The sequence below is a fragment of the Coenobita brevimanus genome, chromosome 49 (genome assembly GCF_032717465.1).
Source record: "Coenobita brevimanus isolate Jiangsu-jjx chromosome 49, ASM3271746v2, whole genome shotgun sequence".
In the NCBI taxonomy this organism is placed as follows: Eukaryota; Metazoa; Arthropoda; class Malacostraca; order Decapoda; family Coenobitidae; genus Coenobita; species Coenobita brevimanus.
The window spans coordinates 14,205,040-14,218,526 of NC_137002.1; the positions used below are offsets into that span (position 1 = coordinate 14,205,040).

The window sequence follows — 13,487 nt, forward strand, 5'->3', positions numbered from 1 at the left end:
TTCTGCATGGAAATCTTCTAAATTTTTAACAATATCCAGCTCAATCCTGCATCATCTTTAAGCACATTTAGGGTTTCATTCTCGCGGGATTTTTCTTGGAAAGAACATAGTACCGATCTTGCAAAATCCGCTTCCAAGAGATTAGGTGCAAAGCCGAATTTGTGTCTTCTTTACCCTTGCAGAGTCGTTGACTTTATACATGGGTTTTATTCATCCCTTTGTAGAGTACAACACATGTGTGGGAAGGCTCCCCACATACAGCTCTCCCCAAGAGGGTGGCATCAAAGGCATTTCCTCTACGTAACTCTCTTCTTACTGGCTCCTTTCAAGCTCTGTCTCATCGCCACACTGTTGCATCTTTATCTCTTTTCTGTTGTCACTTCAATGGTCACTGCTCATCTGAAGTACCTACTTGTATCCCTCCACCACTACTTCGGGTAAATAGCACCCCTCTGGCAGCTAACTCTCACCCCTGTTCTGTCTAACTCTTTAATGCAAGAGTTGACCATTATTCCCAGTCCTTCACATATGCAGCAGGCCAACACTGGAACTGTCGTCATCTGTTTTATCTTAAAGGATCATATTGCATCTCTAGTAACATCTGCTTCCAAGAGATTGGGTGTGCTAAGCCGACTCTGTATCTTCTTTACCCCTACACAGTTGTTGACTTTATACACGGGTTTTATTCACCCCTGTGTAGAGTACAACTCTCATGTGTGGGAGGGTTCCCCACATACAGCTCTTCTCAATTGGGTGGAGTCAGTGGCTTTTCACCTCATTAACTCTCCTCCTCCTACTGGCTCCTTTCATCCTCTGTCTCTTCGCCGCACAGTTGCATCTTCGTCTCTTTTCTATCGCTACTTCAATGGTCACTGCTCTTCTGAACCGTCTGCTTGCATCCCTTCACTTCTACGACGGGTGCATAGCACCCGTCTAGTAACAAATTCTCATCCCTTTTCTGTCCAACTCTCTAATGCAAAAGTTAACCGTTACTCCCACTCTTTCATTTATGCAACAGGTCAACTCTGGAGCTGTCTCCCTGTATCTGTATTTCCTACTTCCTATGATCTCCAGTCTTTCAAACGCAGTGTGTCCAGGCATCTCGAAATGAACGAATCTTGAATTTGGCTCTCTGTTGTATTGTTTTTGTTTTTTTCTTGGAAGGAACGGTTTGTGGGCTCCTGGTCTTTGGTTCCTTCTTTCTTGCATTAAAAAAAATCCTATTGTATATGATCTCTAGTCTTTTAAACACAATGTGCCTAGGCATCTCGAAATGAACGGATGAATGAATTTGTCTCTTTTCTTGTTTTATTTTTTCTTAGAGGGAACAATCTTACTGGCTTCTAGCCATTGGTTTCTACTTCCTTGCATAAAAAAGTATGACCTTTTTCACTTATTAGATTATTGGATATATTTGTTTATGTATTCATGATTTCCCCTGGTAATGCATCATGACCTCCAGTCTTTTAAAAGTAGTGTGTCTAGGCATCTCGAAATGAAAGGATCTTGAATTTGGCTCTCTGTTATATTGTTTTCACTTTTACTTGGAAGGAGCAATCTTTCGGCCTACTGGCCTTTGGTTCCTTCTTCCTTGCTTTTAAAAAACGCTGGGGGGCAAAAGCAGTGTGATGTGATGAAGTTGTAATAGTCCAGTAGCGAATGTACCTTTAGCCTGCTTTTACCACAAGCCTGTCACTTGGGCCCGTATTCTCGGTGGCTAAGAAAGCTCGCTATCATTTTTCCAAATCTGATTTGCCTTACCTGTTACCCCATTACTCTCCTCTTCTGTGTTATATAAAGCCTTCCAGTGTCGCCATATTCTGCATAAATAACTTAAAGACGAATATTGACCAGTCATATGTAAAAGTAATTCGCGAGGGCAGTTGTGTTGGGAAGCATCCTTACGCAGCGATAATATAGGCCCTGGACTCACTCCCCGATCCACCTCACCCCCACTGGGGTCAGGAAATATAGTACAGCTTCTTCCTCGCACGTTGGTGCCAACCCTTCACAAGATCATTTACTTTCTTTTTCCCCAGTATGTTACCTTTCAGCCTGTCTTTCACTATTCGTATCCTACTGTCCCCCCCCCTCTCTCTCTCTCTCTCTCTCTCTCTCTCTTTCTCTCTCTCTCTCTCTATTTACCTGTCTGTGTATCTGTCTCTCTATCTGCCCACAGGTCCGCCAGAAGAGCCTGTCGTGCTTCCTAGTCAACCACAGCGCTACCTTCCTCGCTGTGGCCTGTGTTCTTGGACATGACGCTGGCCAAGCACAGCACTTCATGACCACGGTACCTTGGCCAGAGAGAGAGAGAGAGAGAGAGAGAGAGAGAGAGAGAGAGAGAGAGAGAGAGAGAGAGAGAGAGAGAGAGAGAGAGAGAGAGAGAGAGAGAGAGAGAGAGAGAGAGAGAGAGAGAGAGAGAGAGAGAGAGAATTGATAGTATGAAATAAAAGAAACGAAAAAATTGCAGTTCATTACAGCAGTCATTAGGGAATAGAAAGCTTACCTTACTTATTGTCACTAACTTCAAACAGTAACTATTTACTTGAGAGAAGTTATGCTCAGCTATAGTGTTAAAAACATTCTGGAACGCTTTGATTATAACAGAATAATTTTCTGTATTTTATTCTCTTTAACTTTATTATTTTATTTACCTGATACCAGAGGGTTAAGTTCAGAGATGCCACTCAGGAAAAAGGTTATATTAATGCATATATATGAAATCCCCTGTCAGACTTTAAGACTTGGATTGTTAGTGAAAGTCATCATTATTCTGTAGACCAATAGTTTAGCTGTAAAAGGAAGCTTTCGTTAGCAGTAATAATAAATAGTTACAAGCACACATCACGCCAGTCTTCGTATGTGTATGTAAATAAGCTTTGACATAATGGACATTTGATTTTCAGTCCGGTTCAGTCTGTATGTAGTGCAGGCTGAACCATTCATACTGATAATTTCAAGTACCTCCGGTCAGGGATCTGCCCTAAACTGAGAGCGTTTGGAGGTGACAAATACTGATAGAGACATAGATATATAGTTTTGATAGGTAGATGGATATATAGATAGAAACAGCTATACTATCGAGTGTCCTTAGCTGAATAATATCGTCTGGAGGTTTCACCAGTGTTGTGAGTAGAGGCTTCATCATACTGAAAATGTAAGAGAGATGTTTTATTCCTGGTGCTGCCGGGTATTCGTTGTTGTATTGTTGTTGTTGTTGATGATAATGGTAAGTAATCTCGGTCTGCCTGGCAGAGCAAACTCATCAACCACAGGTAAGCAACATTCCCTGCAGGTCCATCCAGTGCAGAGAACAGATGTTTCTTCGCGGTAGACAGCACTTTGTTGCAGCAAGGTGTGGGGAAGAGTGTGGAGGCGTGGTTCCTGGACGGACTCCGCATTTGTGTCTCCACCAAGTAACGGGGGCACTACATTAGGCTCCACATCATCTATTCCTTGATTATATGAGCACTACCCAGGGCTATAAATGATTTCCTGTGTTACAGGAAGCCATTTGGCTTGTCACTCAGTGTAGAGCCACCTGAAATGAAAGGCAAAGTAATAAAAAGTGACAGGAAAGATGGGCGAAATAGGGAGAGAGGAGGGCAGACACAGAATAAGAATGATAAAGATGAAGGAAGAAGGCAGCGCTACATCAAGTGAGTGGAGGATAGTCGTCAACAACTACCACCAGCCACATATACATCAAGCACAGAACAGACAGATGACGGAAGTGAGCCAGACAGCCAACTAACAAACACCAGACAACACCCAAAGCGACGGATCAGGCGAACACACACACAAAAAGTGTGTCGCATAGGAAATTAATATTGCAACACGGATGCTGGTTACAAGGGCACAGGAGGAGAGCTGTGGTATTGCAAGCCGTGAAATTTTGACCTATATTGCTTCCTTATTCCAAACGTAATATAAACCGGTTTAACCTAATCCAGTATAGCCAAACCTAACTCTGACCTAACTTAGAAGCCTACCTTGCCCTACCCTAACAAACCAAACCGAACCAAAGCTACCTTAACTTACCCTAGCCTAACCTAACCTAATCAAACCTACTCTAGCCTAGCCTAACATAATCTAATCTAGCATTGCCAAGCCAAGCCTAACCTAACCTAATCTAACCAGACCTACTGTGGTGTCTTGACCATAAAATATGTAAATCTTGAGTGCAGTAGTTACACGTGAGTAGGTTTGTAAATGATAATCTTAGATCCTTTTGTCATGCAATGACAGGAGATGTTAAAGATGGGTACTGGGTCTTGATTTGTAGTTTATTATCTTCAAAGGTAAAGCTCAAGTTGAAGAAACAGTGTGAACCATAAGAGCTAACTAACTTCTCGCTGGACCCCTCTTCTCTTTCCCTCTCTCTACAACCTTTCGCCCCTCTGGCTAGTTTCCTTCTGCCTCTCTAATCCTTTCTTCCTTGTCTAGGAGGGCTTGTGTCACATGTACTCAACACATGTTCGAATGTTCGAGAAGCCCGTGTGTCTGTGTGTATGTAGCATTTCCGGTGACACAGTACATGTCTGGCATTACTTACAGAAATACAAACACATTTCCTTTCCAACTGAAATTGCAAACACTGTCTCCCTCTGTCTGTATTTCCTGCTTCCTATGATCTCCAGTCTTTCAAATGCAGTGTCCAGGTGTCTCGAAATAATTGGATCTTGAATTTGGCTCTCTCTTGCATTTTGTTTCTCTGTAAGAAGGAACAGTTATTGTAGGCTTGTGGCCATTGGTTCCTTCTTCCTCACATTAAAAAAAAAAATAGCTTGACTACCTTTAAGACTACACATTTGTGTTCCTATCTGATTTTTATCATTATAATATGGAGTCCTGACATGGCTCGGTCACGCCAGCTGGTGGTCCTCCGACAGCATTTATCAGTGATACACTTTAATCTATTAATACATCTACTGATTATAATATTGTATAGACATAATATTCATGATAATTTTGTACTGACCTAATAATATTCTGGAAACATAATACATTGTAAACATATTGCATACGTAATGGAGGAAATGCACTATAGTAACACTGAGTATGGAATATTGTATGACATATTGTAAAATGTGTATGTATAACAGGCACATATATGCAAAAAATAGTTCAAAGTTAAGATTATAGTAAGAGTTATTAGTAAATTTGTATTTTATATAGATATAATGATAATATGACTTCAATTGTTGTTCCATAAAAAAAAAATAACACTATTTACACTTCATTCAGGGGGGTCTCACTTGATGATAATATTACTTCAATTGTTGTTCCATATTAAAAAAAAAAAAAATAAAATTAACATTATTTACACTTCATTTAGGGGGCTCTCACTTGAATGTTCACTCTCCTCCAGTAAAAACTGACTCCAAGTTTGCAGTTCTTGCATGCATTCTGTGTATTGCGAGCAGCACAACTGCAAATACAACAGAGAAGATTATAAAAACAGTAGGTGCTGGGCTTTACACATGATATGGGTTGAACATACTCAAACTCAGTTCTTCCCAGGGCTTCGCTGTTTCATTGATTAGTTGCATTGTTTCAGACTTAGGTGATGTCAGCTTAATATTTGTGCTCATGTTTAAATCCATCTTAGGTAAAGGGTGGAAAATTAATACTCGTGTGTATGATTTAGGATGGCATAGTGATTGGTGGTAGATAAAGTGGACATGGATGGTGTAAGTACTGCACAGTAGTCTGGTGCTATGTATAATCTTGATGCTGAAGTTGAGATGATGGTATATCTGGACAAATTATGTAAACTGATGTATTATGAGTGAAGTAAAAAAACTGTGAGTGTCCAGTGCACTGATGGTGTATAGGTTTATCTGGAGCAAATGTGAAGTTGCAATGGTGATGAATGTTGTGATTTCTTATGATAGCCATTTCAAAAGGGACTGTTCCAGTAGGCTGAAACGTGAAGATGTACACCCACGCACCAAAGTTTCTGTACCCCCGTCAGTGGAAGGAAGTGGAAGTCAGGGTTGGAAAGAGGGCAGGCGAATGAACAACCGTAAGTGGCAGTTCGGTAATGAGCTACGAAGCGAATGATGAGAAACCTAATGAACTTGGATTCGAGACATTTCCATGCTGTTCACCTGCAGTACACTGTTCGATCGTGACATACATAGCTTATATTATAACACAGGCTACTGTGTTATCATGGAGTCCTGTGAAACTGGTCCAGACACGACCCATCTGTTTCGGATCCTCATCAAACAAATAAAACACCGAGCCCGCTGGTCATTATCACTGCAATGATGATTCTTGTGAATATGTTATTCCCGGATTGTCTATAGCTATAATGAAGAAAGTTGTGGATTTAATAGTGATTCCCACAGTACCTGTGCGGATAGTTATAAATATTAAAATTATTTTGTATGGGCGAATAAATCACATTGTCATGGGCAACGGAGAGCATTCACCAATAATTAACTATAACCAGATGAAATTAGAAGTTAACAACACAAAATATTATGAGACAACGAAGATACAGCTGTGGTTTCCTGCTCCGCCTCGTTATCCAGGCCTTAACCGTTGCTTCACCTCATACGTGCATTATTTTCCTTCAGTCTCTGCCTCTTCTATTACTCTTACTTCCCGGTATCCTATTACTGCGTGCCGTCATATTTCTTAGGGGGTTTCTAGTCATTCGGTCCTATAACCGCTACTGTGTTACATTATTTGTCACATCATCACTCCCACACAAACAGCATTAGCACAAGACTGCTGAATCTGTTACTGCCATTATTGGCACTGCCACTACTAATCCCCCTTTTCCTACTGACTGGGTCTAATTTCCCTCATAATACTGCACTGCTACTTCAACTACTAATCCCCCCTATTTCCCACTGACTGTGTCGAATTTCACTTACAATATTACTACTGTTTACTACTTATCCACTATAAATCTGTATAATAATACACGTGATTGTCGTTATGTCTGTATCTGCTAACCACATTGTCCCTGTCCCACCGTCACAACTCGTCAGTTACCTCACACCACTACCCCAGTTGCACCCCCTACCCCTCTGTCCCAGCCACCATCGACGCTACTCCTTCCCCATTACGACACTACACTACCCCTCACCTAATCCCTGGGCCACCAGGCCTGTTGTCCACCCATTGTCCTGTGAATATACGTGGTATGCATTAATAATAAAAGAAAGGCATTTGGGAGCCGAATGCTAATCGACCGCCAGAATATGCTGTTAGCCATGTGCAAGATTAAGGCCATATCTTGCTATCCTGAAGGTTTCATGCTGATAGCTCAAGCCGTTCATCAAATATGATGATGCTAAAGGCTGGTAATAAACACTAGTTGACCTTTGGCAGCCATTTTGGTGACCTTAATCATGATCCCAAGTGCCATTTTCGAACTCGTCCAAGATATTGGCCATATCTTGATACTCTGAAGATTTCATGTTGAAAGCTCAAGCCGTTCATGAGATATAATGCTGCTAAAGGCTGGCGATAAAAACTAGTTGACTTTTGGCAGCCATTTTGATGAACTTGACCATGACCCCGAGTGCCTATTTTCGAACTAGGCCAAGATTTTGGTCATATCTTGATACCCTGAAGGTTTCATGTTGAAAACTCAAGCCGTTCATGAGATACTGGGAAAACACACACACACACACACACACACACACACACACACACACACACACACACACACAGATGCAGGCAAAAACGTTATCGCTCTGCCCTCTAATGGGGGGCTATAATAATGATTATATTAGCAACAACAACATAGATGTGTTATATTCCAAACATTACATATAAAAACTGCAGACCCAAACGTGCCTATATTACGGAGCACTGATATTTTAACCACAGAACCGACCACAGACCGTTCGTATCGTTACCACTGGACCTTCCCTGTAGCACTCCACTATGGTAATACGGCCCATTGTAGTCTTTTGTGGGATCACTACAGGTGTTTGGGAAAAATAACATAGTGCACGACATGCCTACAAGCCACTAAAATACACCTGTGACGATTCACTGACATCCATCAAATAGCCTGGGAGGAGTTAGTGGACAAACAAACAAACGACTGGACATAGACAGAGGTCGAATGTCTCGCATCAGTATATGACGACCTGATAAAACTGTTACCATCCTGCTTTGCAGGTATTATCATAGTTAAATGAACAATAATTATAATAATAATAATAATAATAATAATAATAATAATAATAATGATAATAATAAAATAAATAAATAAATACTACTACTACTACTACTACTACTAATAATAATAATAGTAATAATAATAATAACAATAGTAGTAGTAGTAGTAGTAGTAGTAGTAGTAGTAACAGTAATAGTAGTAGAAGTAGTAGGAGTAGTAGTAGGCACTATACAGAGGAGGACAAACACTGTAATCTCACTGATAAAACACGTGAACACAGCTTTGACATATGATACCAAACAGTGCCATAATATGCTGTAATGGCAGGGTTATGGTGATACTGACTAAAATATTTGACAGCAACCCAACCTTCTCTCATGGCAAACAGAAACTGCATTGCGTCAACACATGCTGTTTCAATGTTTGTCCTCCTCTGTATCGTTTTTTCATTCATTCATTCATTGCCAGACGCCATGTATCCCTAACGGGGTGGCCAAGGGCTTAGAGTTAATTGTTTTACAGGGAGGGGCACTAATCCTCCACCAACCCCACTTGATATGTAGGGATGCCAACAGCATCTGGTGTTCCCAGGCGGTCACCCATCCAAGTACTAACCAGACCCAACGTTGCTTAACTTCGCTGATCGGACGGGAAGCGGTGTACTCAACGTGGCATGTCCTCCTCTGTATCGTGCCTAATAATATGTCTATTCTGTCTGTCTCTTGCCAAACGCCTTAATCCCGTAAGGGGTGGCCACAAACAAATCGCCTCCATGTCGCCCTGTCCTTCGCCTTTCCACTACACTGCTCCCAGCTCACACACCCCTCTCGCATTTACCTCTCCATCCCTCCGTCTCATCCTTGGCATCCCCTCCTCTCCCCCTCTCTTCCACCTCATTCACATACACTCTCCTCGTCAGTCTCTGGCTCTCCATCCTCTCCACACGCCAAACCACCTCAATGTGTTTCTCCTAACGCTTCCTATCACATCCACATCCACACCACAACGTTCCTTCACTTCCTTATTTCTCAGGCTATCCTTCCATGTGACTCCAAATGCTCCTCTCAGATAACTCATGTGATTATTATTATTTTATTATTATTATTATTATTATTATTATTATTACTATAACTATGATGACATTTGCAAAGCAAAATGGTAACAGTTTTGTCAAGTCGTCACATACTGATGCGAGACATTCGGCTTCCGTCTGTTTATGTCTAGTCGTTCGTTCGTTTGTCCACTAACTCTACCCAGGCTATTCGATGGATGTCAGTGAAACGTCACAGGTGTATTTTAATGGGATGTAGGTATGTCGTGCACTATGTTATTTTTCCCAAACAGCTGTAGTGATCCCACAAAAGACTACAATGGGTTGTATTACCGTGGTGAAGTGCTATAGGGAAGGGTCAGTGGTAATTATAAGAAGGGTCTACGGTCGGTTCTGTGCTTAATATATGTGCTCCGTCATATAGGCACGTTTGGGTCCGCATCATTGGTATGTAATGTTAGGAGCACTGCACATCTATGTTGTTGTTATTATTACAATTATAATTATTAATGCATACCACGTATACTCACAGGTAAATGGGTGGACAACAGGCCTGGTGGCCCAGGGATTAGGTGAGGGGTAGTGTGGTGTCGGAATGGGGGAGGAGCAGTGTCGATGGTGGCTGGGACAGAGCGGTGGGGGGTGAAACTGGGGTAGTGGTGTGGGGTAAGTGACGAGTTGCGACGGTGGGACAGGGACAATGTGGTTAGCAGATACAGACATGACGACAATCATGTGTAATATTATACAGATTTATAGTGGATTAGTAGTAGTAGTAGCAGTAGTAGTATTGTAAGTGAAATTAGACACAGTCAGTGGCAAAATGGGAGTTAGTAGTAGGAGTAGCAGTGCAGTATTGTGAGGGAAATTAGACCCAGTCAGTGGGAAAAGGGGGGTGAGTAGTGGGAGTGCCAATAATGGTTGTAACAGATTCAGCAGTCTTGTGCTAACGCTGTTTGTGTGGGAGTGATGATGTGACAAATAATATAATGCAGTAGCGGTTATAGGACCGAACGACTAGAAACCCCCTAAGGAATATGACGGCACGCAGTAATAGGATACCGGGAAGTAAGAGTAATAGAAGAGGCAGAGACTGAAGGAAAATAATGCGCGTATGAGGTGAAACAATGGTTAAGGCCTGGATAACGAGGCGAAGCAGGAAACCACAGCTGTATATTCGTTGTCTTATAATAATTTGTGTTGTTAACTTCTAATTTCATCTGGTTATAGTTAATTATTGGTGAATGCTCTCCGTTGCCCATGACGATGTGATTTATTCGCCTATACAAAATAATTTTAATATTTATAACTATCCGCACAACTACTGTGGGAATCACTATTAAATCCTCAACTTTCTTCATTATAGCTATAGACAATCCAGGAATAACATATTCACAAGAATCATCACTGCAGTGATAATGACGAGTCGCAGTTTATATCCAACGGGCTCGGTGTTTTATTTGTTTGATGAGGATCCGAAACAGATGGGTCGTGTCTGGACCAGTTTCACAGGACTCCATGATAACATAGTAGCCTGTGTTATAATATAAGCTATGTATGTCACGATCGCACAGTGTATTGCAGGTGAACAGCATGGAAATGTTTCGAATCCAAGTTCATTAGGTTTCTCATCATTCGCTTCGTAGCTCATTACCGAACTACCACTTACGGTTGTCCGTTCGCCTGCCCTCTTTCCAACCCTGACTTCCACTTCCTTCCACCGACGGGGGTACAGAAACTTATGGTGCGTGGGTGTACGTAGGACAAAGGTGAAAAGCATGTAAGCATCTACCGCACTTTCGTTCAATCGTTGATTCACTGGCGAAAGTGACAGTGTTCCACCTCTTGGAGACCAAGATGAGTTCAGTGTCTGTGACGACGTTGATGATGACCAAAGTGTTATTATTCTTAGCAGGGAAAGGGTATATTTGTTACACTGTGAACAGGTTGTCAGTTATGAATGGTACATGATCTACTACTAATGTTGGTGTTAGTGTTGCTTCTAAATATGGATAATATAACATGAAAACTCTACCCCGGAACAAGGGCTTCAAGCCATGTTTATGTATGCCTTGACTAATTATCTGTCGTAGCTCATGAACTGGAAGTAGGTCAATTGTGATCTTGCCATTACCAGCATTTGCAATTCCTTGCATAAGTTCCATGTAATGAACTCCAGTGTTATCTAACTGGAGTATAATTGTGTCAATATGTTCCGTGACGAGTAAGAAGTGTTGGGAAAGTGTTATGTTCCCTTCCATGGCATTTATTTTGTCCATACTTTGGTGAGTTATAATTTCTGCCTCTTTTAGATTTTTCACAATTGTCTTCATTGCTGAGTTTTGTCCGGCAACGAACTTGTTTTGATATGTTAGTACCTGAGCTATTTTATTAAATTTGTTGTTTATTTCTTGGAGGTCTTCCTCTGTAGTCAATGCAAAGATGTTCCCCAGAATTGCACCATCGAGGTCAAACAAACCTCGTCTTTGGCGTGTACGTGTGATGTTGTTCATGTCACTCAGTGCCTCCGTTCCATGAGATGGTAGATCTTGGACCATGATGAGCATAATTGATTTAGGCTGTTCTATCTTCCATTTCGCTAACTTAACGATTTCAGTCACTTCTTTTGTGTTATGATTGTGCCATATAGTCCTCATGGGCTTGGTGCTAGTTCTTATTACTTACTTACTTACTTTGTGTTATGAGCTTCTGAAACATAGCCTCCTATCATAAAGTCAGGGTTCTCAGTGGCATGGCAATGTTCTCCAGATAAGTGGGTAATTCGTATCAATAATCCAAACTGATTTCAGTACTCATGACATCTTTTACGATTGACGCCGTGGCCGTTGGAACTATGAGGCATCCTTGCCGTACTATATTATGTTGAGGGTCTAAGTGAGCATATCTTCCTCCTATCTATAGGAGAATCCATGGTATCGTTACCTACCGAAAAAAAAAAATCTATTAATATCCTAATCCAGTCATGCTGTGGTCGAAGATAGTGATGATGTGCATTACGGTTGGCTCATGGAGAACAATAACTTGCTTGTTGTTTAACTTATAGAAGGAGTTTAAATCGATATTTAGATCATGTAAATACAGTACTTTAGCCTTTTTAGGAACAGTTGCACCTATGTTTGTTTGTTTGGTATGTGACCTTAATTTATTTCTGTAATTACTGTTGTCTTCTTGATTGGATTCATGAGTAATTTTCGTTTATTCGGTGGTGTCCGAGGTTGTATAACTGCTGGCTAATTCCCTTGGTACCGGTTTCAAATGATCAACATGAATCTGTTTTTCTTTGTCACTTGACAGTGACCTAATTACAACTTCGTTTCCTGCCTTATTGATTACTCTGTATGGGCCATCAAATTTTGGGGATAATTTATTGTCTCTCATATGATTGATGCCATAGACAATGTCTCCTAAGTTGATAGGCGATGCTTTCGCCTTTTTTTTTTTAATGCCTCCATTTCTTCCTTGGACATTGATAATTGTTTTTTAACTCTTGTGTATATCCTGGAATTCACGTAAACGGAGTTGAGGGTAATCATCATAGTTGTATATGGGCAGATTTTCACCTTCGAGAGTTTCATACGGTAATTTCTTATCTGTTCTGTAGATAATTAAATGTGGTGTGCCTCCTGTAGACTTATATATCCATTAATTGATGCATCTACTCTGGGAATCCAATCATCCCAGCTTGCATGATTTTCATTGAGAATGTGTCGTAGTACATCCATTACTTTTTTGTTTTGTCTGCTGGGTGATAGGCTAAAACGTTAACCTTCATGATATTGTATTGTTTACATATTTCTTGTAAGATATCAGAATTAAATTCACCTCCATTATCGCTTATTAATACCTTTGGGGTCGTGGAGCGACATAGTACATTGTCTATTATTGCTTTTGCTACTGTCTCTGCTGACTTATCTTTAATTGGGGCTAAATTACAAAACGTGAGAAATGATCTGTTGCTACGAATAGGTGTTGGTTATTACTGTTTGTTAATGGTAACTTGAGTAATTCAATTGTGACAACATCCCACAGTGGATGTGGTACTGGGTAATTACCTATAGGTTCAGGTGTGATTGGGTAGCCTTTGTGTTTTGCACATGATTCGCATCTGTCTATATGCCTGTTTATATCTTTTCGTAATGATGGCCAGTAATACAACAGCTGGGCTTGTTTAAATGTCCTGCCTTTTCCCGGATGTCCTGCATGTGGGCTATCGTGTATCGTTCATAATACTTGTAGTATCATGTCATAAGGTACCACTAATTG

At 40.9% G+C, this 13,487-nt stretch overlaps 1 pseudogene; it reads right to left on the reverse strand.

The window, feature by feature from the left end:
* Window positions 1-8,718: 8,718 nt before the first annotated feature.
* LOC145399586 (5S ribosomal RNA) lies at window positions 8,719-8,836 on the reverse strand (annotated as a pseudogene).
* Window positions 8,837-13,487: the final 4,651 nt, after the last annotated feature.